Genomic DNA, 14,666 nt, shown 5'->3' with positions numbered 1-14,666 from the left:
GGGATTCCCTATACAAACACACAAAACACACCCTTCACTGAGGGTCCAGGCGGAAGGGAGAGACAGCGCAGGAAATTGTTCTTGGAGAGCCCTTCTACTTGTCAGTCACAGGCTGCTGCCAACCAGGGAGGTTTACACACCATCTAATTATTTGATGGGATTCATATTCTTTCACAAACATGATAAATAATGCAAGTGTGTTGAATCAAGCCAGAGGAAAATTGTTCCTTCTCCAGCTTATTATTAACTCCTTGTTGTAAAATATACTTGAAATAATTCTGTGGCATTTTAATATATGGGTGGATGATATTTGTATGTGAGTAGTTTTAGCTGTTACATGTGCTTCTCTTTTATATTTGAATTGAAATCAGAGAACAAAGAAGTATCCTTTCCACCTGGTTTTGCCCCCTGCGTAATGCAGGCATGTTCCCTACAGTGGGTATTCTACAGTTTTTGTCTACTCTAGCTTTGAAAGCCTCCGGCGATGGGGCTTAATCTGAAGAAAGGAGCTCATTACTGGGATACGTTTCTTGATATTCTGGCTTTATTTCCCATTTTTTTTTAGTTAATCCTATCACATGTTCATATGTGTCCTTGAGACTGTTCAAAATATTTTCTCTTCCCTGTTGTTAAGCCTAGGATACCGGTGCATACCTTTAACTTTTGTCCACTGCTTTTATTCTTACTAAACCGAACTGCATTTTAATTGTGATTTCTCTTCAGTCCTGTACAGAGACCCATTTCTGTAATTTAGAATAAGTGTATTTTGAGAAGTCCTTTTTTTTTTTTTTTTGAACAACAATGAGTGTTCAATCTCAGAGCTTTACAGAAATTTAAACAACCTCTGTACACCTCTTTGAAAGTGCACACCGCTCCCAGATTTTCTGCTCAAGCCAAAGGAGATTCCAACTCTCCAATTCCAATTTTGCAGGAACTTTGGAGGAATACTGCTTTTCAGGACAACGAGCAAGACTGGGGTCCTGGAGCCCTCTGCTGGGTGTGTTATAGAAGGCAGACAAATGAAAGCGTAAGCCATTAAACACTGAAAATGCTATTGCCATGCTCTCATATTACTTTCGCAGTTGATTACAAATATGCTTAATTTGAAATCCAAAAGATGTTTCTTTCCGTTTCTCCTGGGAAACTCATCTTGCAGTTTCAGAGTCTTACAGGTAAATTAATCTGCATCTCGAGGTTACAATTAGATTTATCAGAGACTTTCTGTCTTTACTCTTCCTTGGTAATGGGAGAGTTCCAAGTGAATATTTCCTTGGTTCTTTTCTGTCACTCTTTGCCTCCTCTTATTTACTGCTACATGTACATCTTATCATAGTTACAAAGGTCTTGTAGTCAAATAACAGACAATTCTGAGGTTGTCTGTGACAAATGAATCTGTTCATTCTTGTATTGTGACTTATTTAGCTTTCTAGTGTTCACAGGTATAAAAAACTTTTTTTTGTGACAGAGAAATGAGCAATTTATCTAAAAATAAGTAGCAAAGTACATGAATAATAAGTAAATGAATAATTTGTCATCTTTCTGTCAGGGAACTTGCTGTGCTTTACATTTGTCTTATAATTTTATATACAGTGGGCTGGAGCACAGAAAGATGACATGTATTTCCAAAGTCTCAGTATGAGTCTGTGGCAGAGCCAGAAAAAGGAATTGGGAATTTGTGTTCCCTGACTCATCCTACAGTTAGAAGTGTGCTACTTAGGAGAATTTTTGAGGATGTGAAAGACCAAAATAATTGGGGAACAAAGGGTTTTTTCAGTCTCTGATTACAACATGTCGAGCAAAGCTAGTCTATAAGGGGCCCGGGTGTCTCAAGCTGCTCCTTCGATTTGGCCAACTGTAAAGGAGCAGTAAGAAGATGGTACTGAAGAGCCCTGAAGAGGCTTTTGTTCTGTAAAAGGCCCCCTTGATGCTGTTACATAAGATGGTGATGTACTTAAGCCAGTGGAAAAAGTAATTCTAAAGTTGATGGAAGTTACAGCAAAAAGAACTTCCCAGCTGACAATATCAGATGATCCCACAGCTAGGAGGAGCTTTTAGACATGGTGTCCTGGGTGCAGATCTTGTAAGCGCTGTGTGCTCAACATTGACAGCTTTTCTGAGCTTCTTGTAGGTAGTTGGCGTTCAGTAATAGGTGTATGACTCTCACAATGTACACTTTTTTTTTTTTTTTGGTAAGTGTGATACAGGTCTTTCTCAGCACTGTTTCTAGCCTTGGACAACAGTCTGCTACTAGTTGGTGTTGTGTTGTTCTGAAGCAATTGACATTTGCAGCATCAAGACTGTTGTGATTTCTTGCATTTTACCTGTGAATGCAGGCCGTACTGCCAGGAAGAAATTTCTGACCCTAGAATACTTCTTCTCAGCCATGTGCCAATGTAGATATTGGACAGTTTGCCAGGCCAAGGCCAAACTGTTTTAAATTTAATTATTGGAAGCTTGTTAGTTTGTCATGTATATTATAGATAAAATATTGACAGGATCTGTTGTTCTGTTGCATTCCTATGTGAAAGTCATTTTTGTCTTCTGTTTTTTGTATCAGCTAACCCAGCCAGAATTCAAGTGTGAAGGCTTTCCCTAATTTAGAGGAATTTTAAGAGCTGGAAAATTATGCTACATATCTAGCTATATTTGAACATGTCTCTGAATTTACATAATAAATGCCTGACTTTTGCAGTTGGCAGAACTAAAATATGGAGAGGATCAGAACATAATTTAAGCACTGTCTTACTGCTATCTCCAATTTCTTTTGTTTGGCTGTATTTCTTTTGTTGGATGTAATGGGAAAAATCTAACTATTTCTGTAGTGGAAAGAGCTCAGGACACTCAGGTTCTGATCCTCACCTCCCTCTGTCTTTAGGTATTATCCTCATTTCACAGATGGACAAAGTAAGGCAAGCAACATTTGACCTTTTTTTTCTTAAAACACTTTGAGATCTGCTATTGAAAAGTGTATTAAAAAGCTACACACTTCTTATATAATTATGTAGCTTTTCTTTAGCATATCCAACCACTTCAACTCAGGCAGACTGAAAAGAGGAAACGTACTCAGCTGGGATAATGTATCTGCCTGCAGAGCGTTCTGATTAAATTGTACACCATAAAATTATACTTGAGTAAATCATGTAATAAAAAAAATAATCATAAAAAAAAGGATACTGTCTTCAGGAGTTCCCTCAAGCGCTCCAGGCAATTTGTGTCTTTCAGATTCTGATGGCTGTTATTTCTGATATCTGGAAAATACTCCCTGGATGTGCATCCAGTTCCTTGTCTTCTTTTGATGCCCTGCTCTTGGAGGGTTCTGCTTTTTAAATTTGACTGGCACACAGAAGAGGAGGAAAAATGAATTTGAAAAATTAGGGTTAGGAGACAATTTGTTCTGAGCAGCAGTGAACAGAAGTTGCAGTATCTGAGAACAGGCATGGCCTTTGAAGAAATGCTTAGTACTTTCAATCAGATTTCCATAGGTACATATCAGTAAAACCACTGTAACAAGTGCACAGTGGAGGGTGAATGTTGTTAAATAGAACTTGCCATCTTCTAGTTTGGGCTGTATAGGAATTACCCTCTTCATACAGCACAGTCTGGTTAACCAGAAGGGTAAGTTTACTCCCTCTTTATTTTACTGTACCACTGATTGCTTCCCGTGGAATCAATTAATCCTGCAGTTTATGAGGGAAGTGCACTCATGTCCTTGAGGTAGCCCAGTTATTTTGCTTGTTGTCCAAGACCGAGTCCTTCACCCTGTTTTTTGGGCAGCACGTGGGCTGATCTGTGCGAGAACCGTGACAGAGCAGAGAAACTGCGGAGGGGTGCTGATGAAGAGCAGTGCAGCAGCTGAGCACTAGATGCCACTCTGAGGCCGCAGTAGGAGCTTTGCAACTCTGCAGCATCCCGGTGGAGGAGGCGAGGAGCGTTAGCTCCCGGAAAGCCCCGCGTGGGAGGGAGACGGGCCGTGCTCCTTGCATACCCCTCCAATGACGCTAACAGAACAAACAGCGAAAAGGTGAATCAGAGGCCACCGGTCGTGGATTCAGCCCCCACGTGAGCCAGGGCCGACAGCAGGTGCTTCAGATGAGAACTAAACTCCAGAGTTGGCAAATAATCTCCCGGCTTCAATGGCTTTGTGCACAGGTGTCCTCACTTCTGACCCATTAGCCAGATGGGCTCGGAAGGAAGAGCAAGGTGAAAGGGCAGTTATAGCTCACTGAATGGGATTTCATGAGAGTTTAAGGACGATCTGAAGACCTGCGGCTCTTACAGCATTTCTGCTGGTACAGTCCCTCCGCAGGTAGGTCTATAAGTCTGTGATCGATAGAAATGCGGTTAACAACCCCCTCCTTCACCATTCCCATACATGTCCTAAACATTACAGCATTGTACTGAGAACCAGACATCAAAACTGTCTATAATCTGACTAAACTAATAATGGGTATGAGTCACAACCCTCAGCACGGGTTTTGTGCAGCTCAGAAAATGCAGGAGTATCTGAAGAAAGGTTTGGCTCGTTGTCAAGATAAAGGCTGGTTGTAGAGTTTGGATTCAGATCAAGGCTGAAATGTGAACTGAAGTTTTGATGGGGCAGCATCTTTTCTGGGAAGTGAGTCTGCTTTACTGAACAATTTGAAAGTGAACACTTTCTGTGAATGACCCGGACTATACACCTTTTAAAAAATACTCTCTCTTCGTACAATGTAACATTAGCAACATGAACTTGTTTCAAAGTACTGAAGAAGCTCCTGAATAGGGGTAGTGAAAGCAGAGAAAGATATATGTATATTTATATGTATACATCTCCTTTTATATGGAAGGATTTACCAATGCAACATCAGAATTTTGAGTTAACTGTGTGGCTTGTAGTCCTCAGCCTTGAAGATGAATACATGTCAATCTGGAGGAAACAGGAAGGGATAAATCCTAGTAAAAATCCAAGTCATTGATGCGTATTATTTCTCTTCAATTACTTGGTATTCCTACATAATCAGGAATAGTGTGCAACGCATTGCTAAGTGAGTTATGTTGGTCTCAAATAGCAGGCTTATAGAGAAAATAAGATCCTCGCTGCTATTAGCTACAGGAGTTTTTTAGGCAGGAATGGTAGAACTACATGTCTCATGGCTGAGATTTTTGGAGTGCTAACTTCCTGGGGACACTAGCATTGCTTTGGTGGCCTGTAGTCTTGTGCAACCCTCCCATGTGAACTGTGATTGGATCCAGCCTTGTTATGGTAGAGGTGTGTGTAGGGAATTTGACCTTAGCAGAGCTGAGTACTCAAAAAGAATTGCTTTTGGCAAAGTGCAAGTATAATGCCTTGCTTGGCTGTTTTAGTCTCTGTATCAGTTGGTCCGTACAAAGAATAAATATCTATTACAGTAAATATCTGTTTGAGTTAGCTCAAATGGTAGAGGACTGTATTTTTGGTGCTGAAGTTCTTGTATTTGGTCCTTGCTGAGAAGTTTAAACATCTGCTGCGTGGAGGTCATAAACCTTACTAGTGAAACATAGCCAGCATGGGCTAGAAATTTTGTGACACTTCAGTAGCCTGGCAAAATGGTTTCTAGTAAAAAGTAACAGAAAGAAATACTCTGTCTTTCCTGCCACCACCTACCTTCTGTAAAAATTACCTTCTAGCAGAGTGATTGTTCAGTAATGTATAGAAAGCTTATATGTATTTTTCTGTGTATCTGTGAGTATGTGAAGGTATATTGTCCTATGGTTGCCTAACCCCACTAAGTCATCCATCTGGGGTCCCCTAGGTGTGTGAACTAAAGCCTGTGTACTTAGATAAGGCAGGATGTTGGGTCAGTTTCTGTTTTCCCTAACTTGAATTTAAATGCAGAAGTGACTACTTTGAAGTAGAGCATTCTTGGGTATTAAGGAAGGAGTTTGGTCTTTCATATTTAAATTACACTGCCATTGCACACACACTCTTTTATCCGTGAAGCCACCCAAGTCCAAACCTGGAATTTCAAGGTTTTCTGTTGGTAACATCCATCTTCTGTGGCCCTCCTCATATTAGCATTGATCTACAGGGGAAATAGAGAACACGGCTGTGTTATTATATACCCAGCTGCAATTTCTGTTCTAGTGATTGAGTGTACATACAGAATTTTTGAAACATGGCCATTCTAACTTATTTTGTCTTCCTGTCAATAGCATGGCACTTGTCCAAATTATGGATCGATATCAGCTGATCTTTTTATGTTAAACTGTAATGAAGTTGCCTCTCTTATTGGAGATGTGATCTTGCTTCAGGCAATGCTTTTAACTGAGAACTTTTGGAATGGAAATGGGGGAGAGGGGAAACAGAAGAGGAGGAAAGACATGGGGAGGAATAAGCAAAAGCCGGGGGGAGAATAGCAGCAGAAAAAGAAAGAGGTAGGAAGAAGGGGACTGGGTTATGAAGAGAGCTGGCTTGTTAGGACTTGTACTAGCATGGGTAAGACCTGTTAGCCTCTACTCTGTTGTTCTAAGTACTGTCAAAAAGCCAGTGGTGGACACTGGGAGTGAAAGCCTGTCTCTCTTAAATTTCAGGCAGTGTTACCTTTAAATTCTATTTGTGGTTGCCTCACTCTTTTTCATACAGTTTTTGAAATCAAATAATTTAAAGAACAGAGGAAAAATGCGATGAGGCAAGGAGCGGGGAATGAGAGATGCAAAAGGGCATATTAGATCAGCTGTTCTTTCCCTTGCAGGGAAGCAGTACAGTATCATCTCTACAGTCACTTCTCCAGGTCTTTATCTAGCTCTGAAGAGTTTCAGGATATCAGTGTTGTGCGCTAGCTGTAGCACAGAGTAGGCGAATGCCTGTCATTTCGTAGTGCTGCCCCTGCTTTTACTTTAATCTTATTTCACTTTCTTGTACAAAATGTAGAGGGGAACGTTTGTAATCCTGTTTCTAGGGTAAAAAATTTGTGGAGGAAAAAGATGGTGTGTCAGGCTATTAGAAGAAGAGTCTGTGGGGGACTGTATTAATTTTATTTTGTAGGGAAAAACAGTGAAGAGGGGAACTCGGTGGCTTTGGAACTGATAATGAGTGGCTGAAGTGGCTCTTTTCTAGAAGCAAAGTGATGCTGATATTTTGGTGGGTTTTTTTGTGAGCCATTTAAGAAGAAGTTGGTTTCTTTTGTGGCCTCTCCCACAACTGTCTCTGAGCCACTCTCTGTTACATCTCAGTTTTGGTTGCTATGGATGTGTGCAAGCTGGAGAACCTAGAAGTGCTTCTGAGTCCAAGTGTGTCTCATTTGTATCTTTGTCCCATATGGGAAGGGGGGCTGCAGCCTGAGCATACACCAGTTCCCCCTAGTTTGTCTGCGGAGACAGGCAGGCACACCAATAGGGAGGGGGCTGTGGGGGACACCAGCCTGGTCCCTGAGCTGGCTGACAGGAGGATGGGGGGAGCCTGGGGGGCATTACAGCAGGGACCCCTTGCTCAGAGTGAATGCAGCCAGTCTTGCGTTCTAGCTCTCCAGAGTATTTGGAGTTCCCTAGAGGTATTCTTCTACTGGATCTCCTGTGGCCTGTAGTCCCAACCAGCAGAGCTTTACTTCTACGTAATTGTGTGTAAGGGATTGTTAGTTTCTTATGCAGTTTCTACCTTCTCTTCCTCTTATCTTAATCTTTTTCAATCCTACAAAGCAGAGTATGAAAAATAGCAAAACACCAAAAGACATCTATATATGTATATTGTTTTTTATCTGCAAGGATCTTCTTGAATACTTTTTGCTTTCATTATCTTACCCTCCTCAGTTAGAAGGATATTTCACTGCTGTTTTGTCTTGGCACTTCCACAGATTGTTTGGTGAACTATATGAAAGCACTATTAGAAAAAAAAAAATTCTCAACCATCTTACCCCACAGTGCATAGATGTTAACAGAGTTTGCAATAAAAAGAGAGGGAATCTTTGCATGAAAGTAATTCTCAAACTGGAGTTATCCAAGAGCTCTGCTTAATTAGGGGTATTTTGTAGGAGGCCTAAACTTTTTTGCTCTTATGAGAGACTCACATTCAGCCTGTTCTTTGTTCTCTTCCTCTTTTTTCATATTATACTTTACCACCATTTTTACTCTCTATCTCCACACACCACACAAACACCCCCATCCAACTATACCAGTTTATAGCTCTTTCTGAATCAGGAAGCTGTGTATGTACATCTTTCTAAATGTTATTATTACTTTTAGTTACTTTATGGGAGCATCTAGAATGACCCATACAAACACACGGTATTGGATTTGAGAAGCACATGACAAGATCTTCAGAAGAATTGAAAATGATTGGGTAGGGCTGATAAAAAAGCTGAGATAAGTAAGGGAAATTGAGGAACAAAGGAAATGGTTTGTTTACTGTCAGAGAACTGTAGCTGAGTTTGTAATTGAATTTATATTGCACAGTTGCATATAGATACCTTTAATCCCAAAGATATGTCTTCCCTTCTCAGAGTCTTAAGCAAAGAATACCTAAGCAAGACCTCTCCATTTCAGGATAATGCTAGATGAACAAAGAAAAAGGTAAGACTGTGTGACTATGGTAGTCAAGATGCTTTAGAAGTTTCAGTCAGTCTCTGGTATCCAATTCAATTTTAGTCTATTACACTATTGGGTCCCTATGATTTAATTAGTGAATTTGTACACTTTTTTTTTTTTTATCCCTAAATGCTAAATGTTGGCTAGCTATAACTTTGGGGGAAACTTTACAGTCGTTCCGTGCCTCGAAGCCGATCTAAATATCTCAAGAAACTTCCCTGGGTTTTAGGGCCTTGGTAAGTGAGGGCAGTGTTATTCCAGTTCTGCAGGTAAAGAATTGAGGCACAAAGACAATAATGATATTTGTAGAGTGGTACAACAAAATTATGGTAAATCTGGATGGGAAACACTTTTCTTGTACTATGGAAAAACTCTAAATCCTGAGAAATTGTTCCTTTTTGGGCAAGGATGAGAAATTAAAATTGTGAGCACATTTTATGAACTACAATGAGAGAAAACCTCAAGCATTGGTTTGGGTCTGTGGAGAGAATTTAAGATTTTGATGATCTTAAACTGTCAAATGGAAATGAAGAGCTTTTCTTTAAAAAAAGCTTAGTACTTGGAATAATTTTGAATATGAAAACTGGAATTTTTCATAAAAGTTTAAAAATACTTTTTCATCAAATGTTTTAATTAGTGTAGTTTGTCAAAAGTGGTTGCTCTGAAAAAAGTTTTGTTGTGCTGAATTTATGTTTTCAGCCTGAAAAGCATGTCCAAAAATCCAAGTAGCTACAGTTCCTGGCAAAGAAGGTATGGGGAAGCCACAGCTTTTGTGGCTAGGTACTTTGCAACCTGTATTACTGTTTTAATCACTTTAGTAATGGGGGGGGGCGGGGGGGGGAATAAGACTTGTACCTAGCTTTTCAAAGAGTTTGATAATCTGTTGGTGTAAATCAGCATAGCTGCACTTTGGTCAGTGAGATCTGGCTGACAATCTCCTCCTAACTGCCACCAAGCTACATTGTTTTCTAAAACAGGAAAAGCACAGAAATTATGTATAAGTTAATACATTGTACTGACAGGAGATGGTATTTTCCTGGAACCTGGGAAGGAAGGTGGAAGAGGCAAGAAGATGAGGAGGGGGAAAAAAAAAAAAAACAAACAGCCAAAAAACCCAAACCACAAAACCCCACACCAAACCCAACAAAGAAGTAACTTGCTCTTGCCACTAAAATCTTGTTTTAGGAGACCCAACATCAGTCAGAAAGCAGATGCTGGCAATGCTCCTGCTCAGCAGGAGACTATAAACATATGTCCCAAGTCCCACACTTTATGTGACTATTTACACAAGCACAAAGTAAATGGAAGTGGTTATCCCTGTTAACTGGTATTCACCGGTACACAGGCTCCACTTGCTTAACTTTGGTGTCAGGGGCAGCAGGGTAGGAGTGAGCAAAGCTTAGAAAATTCAGCCCAAGGAAAACCAGGTGGATTATTGGATGTTGAAGTAGGATATTTCCAATAACTGATTGCAGCACCAAAAAAGTGGGGGATATGGAGCAAGTCGGGGGATAATTCCTTTAGTCCGAAACAAGCATTTTTTTCCTTAGGCCCGAAATGTTTACACTTAGTGTGGTTGCTTTTTTTTATTTAAAAAAAAAGTAAAATTGAACTAAATTTTAAGAAAGCATTACAGATTTGAGTTTAAAGGGGTATACATTTCATATTCAGCGTATCAAACTGAATGACTTGGATTTTCAGAAAATTAATTTGTCGAGGCTGAAATAGATAGACAATTCTGAAAGAAATTTGCAGTCGATGTAAACCTGCATTGTAAGTGCTTGCTCAGTCTTCTGCATCTTCTATGTTCTTATTTCTGAACTGTTTCGTATACAGAATACTTGTCAGCTTGGACCATTATGCACAGACTGTTGAATAAATACAGAATGTGAAACTGGAAAGGGGTAAATTCAGTTGTAGTCTAACTTTACTGATAGTAAGAGAATTACACCACCAATGAATTTGCCCCACTACTTTGGAAATTAGAAGTCAGATTTGATAACGGGTGTAAAAAGAAAAGGGGCAGTCATGACTCTGGAAACATTATGTGGGAGAATTGTGTGCATTACAAGGGAATAAAAAATGATAGAATTGTAGTTCAGGGCCTTGTCTGTCTTCTATGAGCAAACAGGTTACCATAACTGGTTTAAAGCCATTCCTGGCAAAATTCAGTTGATTTCAGTGGATTTACATCAGGGAATAATTTAATCTTCAGTTTTCATAGTTTTCAAGCCCAGAAGGACTATTAGCTTGTATACTGTGGCCTGCTGCATACCACAGGCTGCAGAATCTCACCCAGCTATTCAGGATCAAACCTAGTAACTGGAATGTTTTGAAAAAAGGCATCTTTCTGTGGTGAAAGGTCTCAAGAAATGGAGAAGCTGTTGGAAGTTTGCTGGAGTGATCAATTGTTCTTTTTCTCGAACAAGGCTGAGACTTTGGTTCTGTTCCTAATTCTGTGGCATTCAAACTTCTCTGTGCCTTAATTTCCCTGCCTATAACTTGGAGATAGGCTATTTAATCTCATCTGAAAATAAACTTAAAATCCACAGCAGATGACTGATAAATGTGAGTAAAATATCACCCTGTGATTGTAGTCAGCTCTCTTCTATCCTTTTTGTTCCTCTGCGTTTCTCATTTTGCTTTTCCTATCCATAGATCTCTGATATTTTCACTGAATGCAGTGAATGATGTGCTGACCTTCTACTGTCTTCTCATTGTATCTACTAAAATTTTATCTACATTTTCTTAAAGAAAAATACAAATTAAAACAATTTTGGAGAAAATTGCATGCATTCAAATAGAGAAAATACCAAGTTAGCTTTTTGTTTGTTCATAATACAGCACTTCAAGAACATGTTTTGTTGCTGTTATTTACATAGGTGTGATAATAAGATGGGAGGTTCACAAGGTTTTTTGTTCCATGTTAGATTTCAGCTTTCTTTTAGTAATTACTGTAGAAAATCTGTCCGCTGAGGATCTCATAGCCGTGTCATTTCAACTTTTGGGATAATCATGGCAATGCTGAAGCTGGAACTCAGATTTTGTGTCTCAAAACACATGGTTTCAAGTGCCCAGAGACAGCGGTATATAGGGCTTGCGTTATGTTTCTACCCAGGAGAGACTGTGGCCTGCAACCCAGGGACTTGGTTCTGGATTGTCTCCCGTTTCAAATTGAAGCTCTCAATGCCAGTATAAAAGAGAACTGACTGATGTTTTCCTTGTTGATAAGTTTTAGGGACAGGGACTGACAGCTGGAGGCTGTGTAAAGAAAGGACCCGTAACCAAATGGACCCATGGGATATAGGCACTTCATTAGAGTTCAATATTATAGTGACAGGTACCTTAGAAGTGAGATCTAAAGATTAGATTATGCGGCAAAAGGAAGCCCCAGTTTCCAAGTGTGATTTGCTGTCAGTAATGGTGTCGTGGGCATGAATGTCTTGAGCGACATATACGTCACTGACAGGAAAAGCTTGGGAAGAGGGTGCAACCTCTCCGTTTCTTATCTTGGGTTTGGTGTTTTATTAGATGCTAGGATCAGTTTAGTCCCTATTGTTTCCACAAACAATATAAGGCTCTTGCCTGCAGACTGCTTTACGAAGCATTGGCCCCTCTCAAGCCCTACAAACAAGGGCTCTGTAGTTGCTCCCCTGTTATTTGCCAACTGAGAGGTACCACATGATCATTGTCGTCTTTGCCTCTGTAGGTCTTGGATATTGGTAATGGTTGCTATTTTCCCCATACCTTCTTGGTGCTGTTCCTGTTCCCTCTTCAGTTGATGCTCCTAGATCCCCCTTTCCTGTTCCTGATGGTTTGGAAGGCTTGGTCCTGGGGGTTTGTCCTGCCTCTCCAGCGTTTGCCTTGCCTGGTGCAGCATTCAAGTGACACCTTAATAAAAAGCTTTCCTCCCTTATCTCCTCTCTGCTGCTGTGCTACTGGGCTGGGGATCGGGTTCCCATCTCTTTCACACGCACACCTGGTCATAAAACACTGGGTTTGTTTTTAACCTCAAACCAGGGAGCTTTAATTAAAGAGACAGTGACCTCTTTTATGAGTTTGCTCGCATAGGGTTTCAGGGCTATTGTCACATAGAGCTCACATAACAGAGCACCATTGCACAAAGCTCCATTTACACATCCTTCCCTGGCTTTTTTCCTCTCCTCTTTTTGTTTTCCAAACGCAGAAGGAGGTTGTTTTCTTGTTTACCCCTAGGCAAAGTTGTCTCTCATGTTAGTAGTCTATGGCTAACAGTCTCTTTGAAGAGAACCTACCTTTCTTACTAACAACACGTAGATGTCATTAGACTTGGAGAACTGTTATTCTTTAATCTATGCAGGAAATCATCTTCCTCCCGCTAAATTTGCTGGATATGAATGACTAGCTAAAATGGATCTCATCCTCTGCTCCATTCTCCTTAGCTAATTCTCATACCTGTGTAATGGATTTTCTGTATTTCTTAAGAAAAATACTTCTCAGTATTCACTGTTGTATTTACCTGTATTCATTAATTTTCAGGTGCAATAAAGAGTCAATAGCAACAAATAGAATTTTTAATATATACTCAAGAATGATATGCACAGTGACAGGCAGGAAAACTTGTCCACAGTTTTACACAGAATAGTTTACATGTAATTTACAGAAAAATTTTCACAAATAGAGAAACATGTATTCCCATGCATATATATTCAAGGATACACAAACAGAAAGACACATGGAAGCACATACGCAGACCAGAACTTATGTGAGGTATGCAGACTTCTGAAAAAGGCACTCATGCACAGAAGAGACACAGCTGGGACACAAACAACCACATAATTGGTGGAATACAGAAGCATATGCAGAGGATATGCACACAGAAGAAAAAAAAATACATGTGGAAGAGTGTAGGTGCCCCTAGAGAACGCCCTGTACATAGACTTTCAGAAGCAGGTACAAGGATAAGTCTGCAGGTAAACATATATGTAGAAATTTACATATGCCCAGTAACTCTGTAAGTCATATATAAGTTACTGTGAACACATACAGCATGTTCAGGTGCTGGAACTTTCACTGAATTGTGCAAGGTCTTTGCTTTCAATGGCATTGCTTTCAGTAAAAGCACACTAATATGAAAAAAAAGTACGTCGTTTAGCTGCAAAAACTGTAGATATGAGAACATATGCCTTTATATATACAGACATGTAGATCTACAGTGATGCAAATACAGATATATGTTTTTTTTCTTAATATATTAATACAGATTTGCCTAGACACAAATATACCACACACACAGACCCTTAGACACACACAGATATACCCACGTCTATGCTCATTGAGAGAGACTCACTCAATATCTGTGTATGTGTGTGTTGGGAGAGGGTCATAACCTCCTCCATTCTTCTCCTGAAGGGGTTTGGATAATGAAGGGAAAAGAAATGAGGCCTGGGGCTAATTTGTAGTGGCATTTCCTGGCCTCTCTTCTGCCAATGAAGCTCCGTTTCATCTTTAGCCTTATCAATTCTGCAGTCATGTGGCTTTCCGCTTGGACGCCTCTGTCTCTTCACCCTCCTCCCCAATCTCCGATGCTAATGGAAACTTCGTTAATGCCATTAATCTGCTGACCGGGACAAGTCAAAAACATATCCACACAATCCGAGCCAGGGCTGCAAGTGTCCTGGGGCTGCCAAACAGAGGCACCCCATGTGTTCATTGCATTCCTGAAAGAACTTCGTATTGATTTATTTCTTTCTTTCCTTCTCTGCTTTCTTCCTTGACGACATTGCATCCTTCAGAACAGGCACCAAGTAGATGGCCTTTTTTTCCTGATCCCTCATAATGATATTTCTGCAAGAGTCCTCTCCTAACCCTTTCCCTAGTTGCAGTGCTAGTGCCTTCTTTCAGTGCCCCCTCATGGCGGCCTTTTTTTTCTTATGCTGTCTTTGGTGACAGACTTGCTACTGGTATTTTTTCCTCTTGCCTAGTAGAATTTCATAACTAACCAAATGTTGTAAGAACCTGCCTGAACTGGACTAAAATAAAAAGCATTCCACTCGACCTTGACATTAGCTGATATGATACAGGAAAGTGTTTCATTATGCAACTGTTGTTTATTGGTTGTACAGTTGCCACCAGTTCTGTACTTGAAG

At 40.1% G+C, this 14,666-nt stretch overlaps 1 long non-coding RNA gene across 1 annotated transcript in view; it reads left to right on the top strand.

Moving 5' to 3' along the window:
• Nucleotides 1–3,958: 3,958 nt before the first annotated feature.
• LOC115348027 overlaps nt 3,959–14,666 on the top strand; it is a 96,442-nt gene continuing 85,734 nt past the window's right edge. The window contains exon 1 of the long non-coding RNA XR_003925713.1: nt 3,959–4,059. This is a non-coding gene — a long non-coding RNA (uncharacterized LOC115348027). The remainder of the gene's footprint in view (nt 4,060–14,666) is intronic.

This window comes from Aquila chrysaetos, chromosome 11 (genome assembly GCF_900496995.4).
Source record: "Aquila chrysaetos chrysaetos chromosome 11, bAquChr1.4, whole genome shotgun sequence".
NCBI classification, from domain to species: domain Eukaryota; kingdom Metazoa; phylum Chordata; class Aves; order Accipitriformes; family Accipitridae; genus Aquila; species Aquila chrysaetos.
This window is presented reverse-complemented; position numbering and strand designations above follow the sequence as displayed.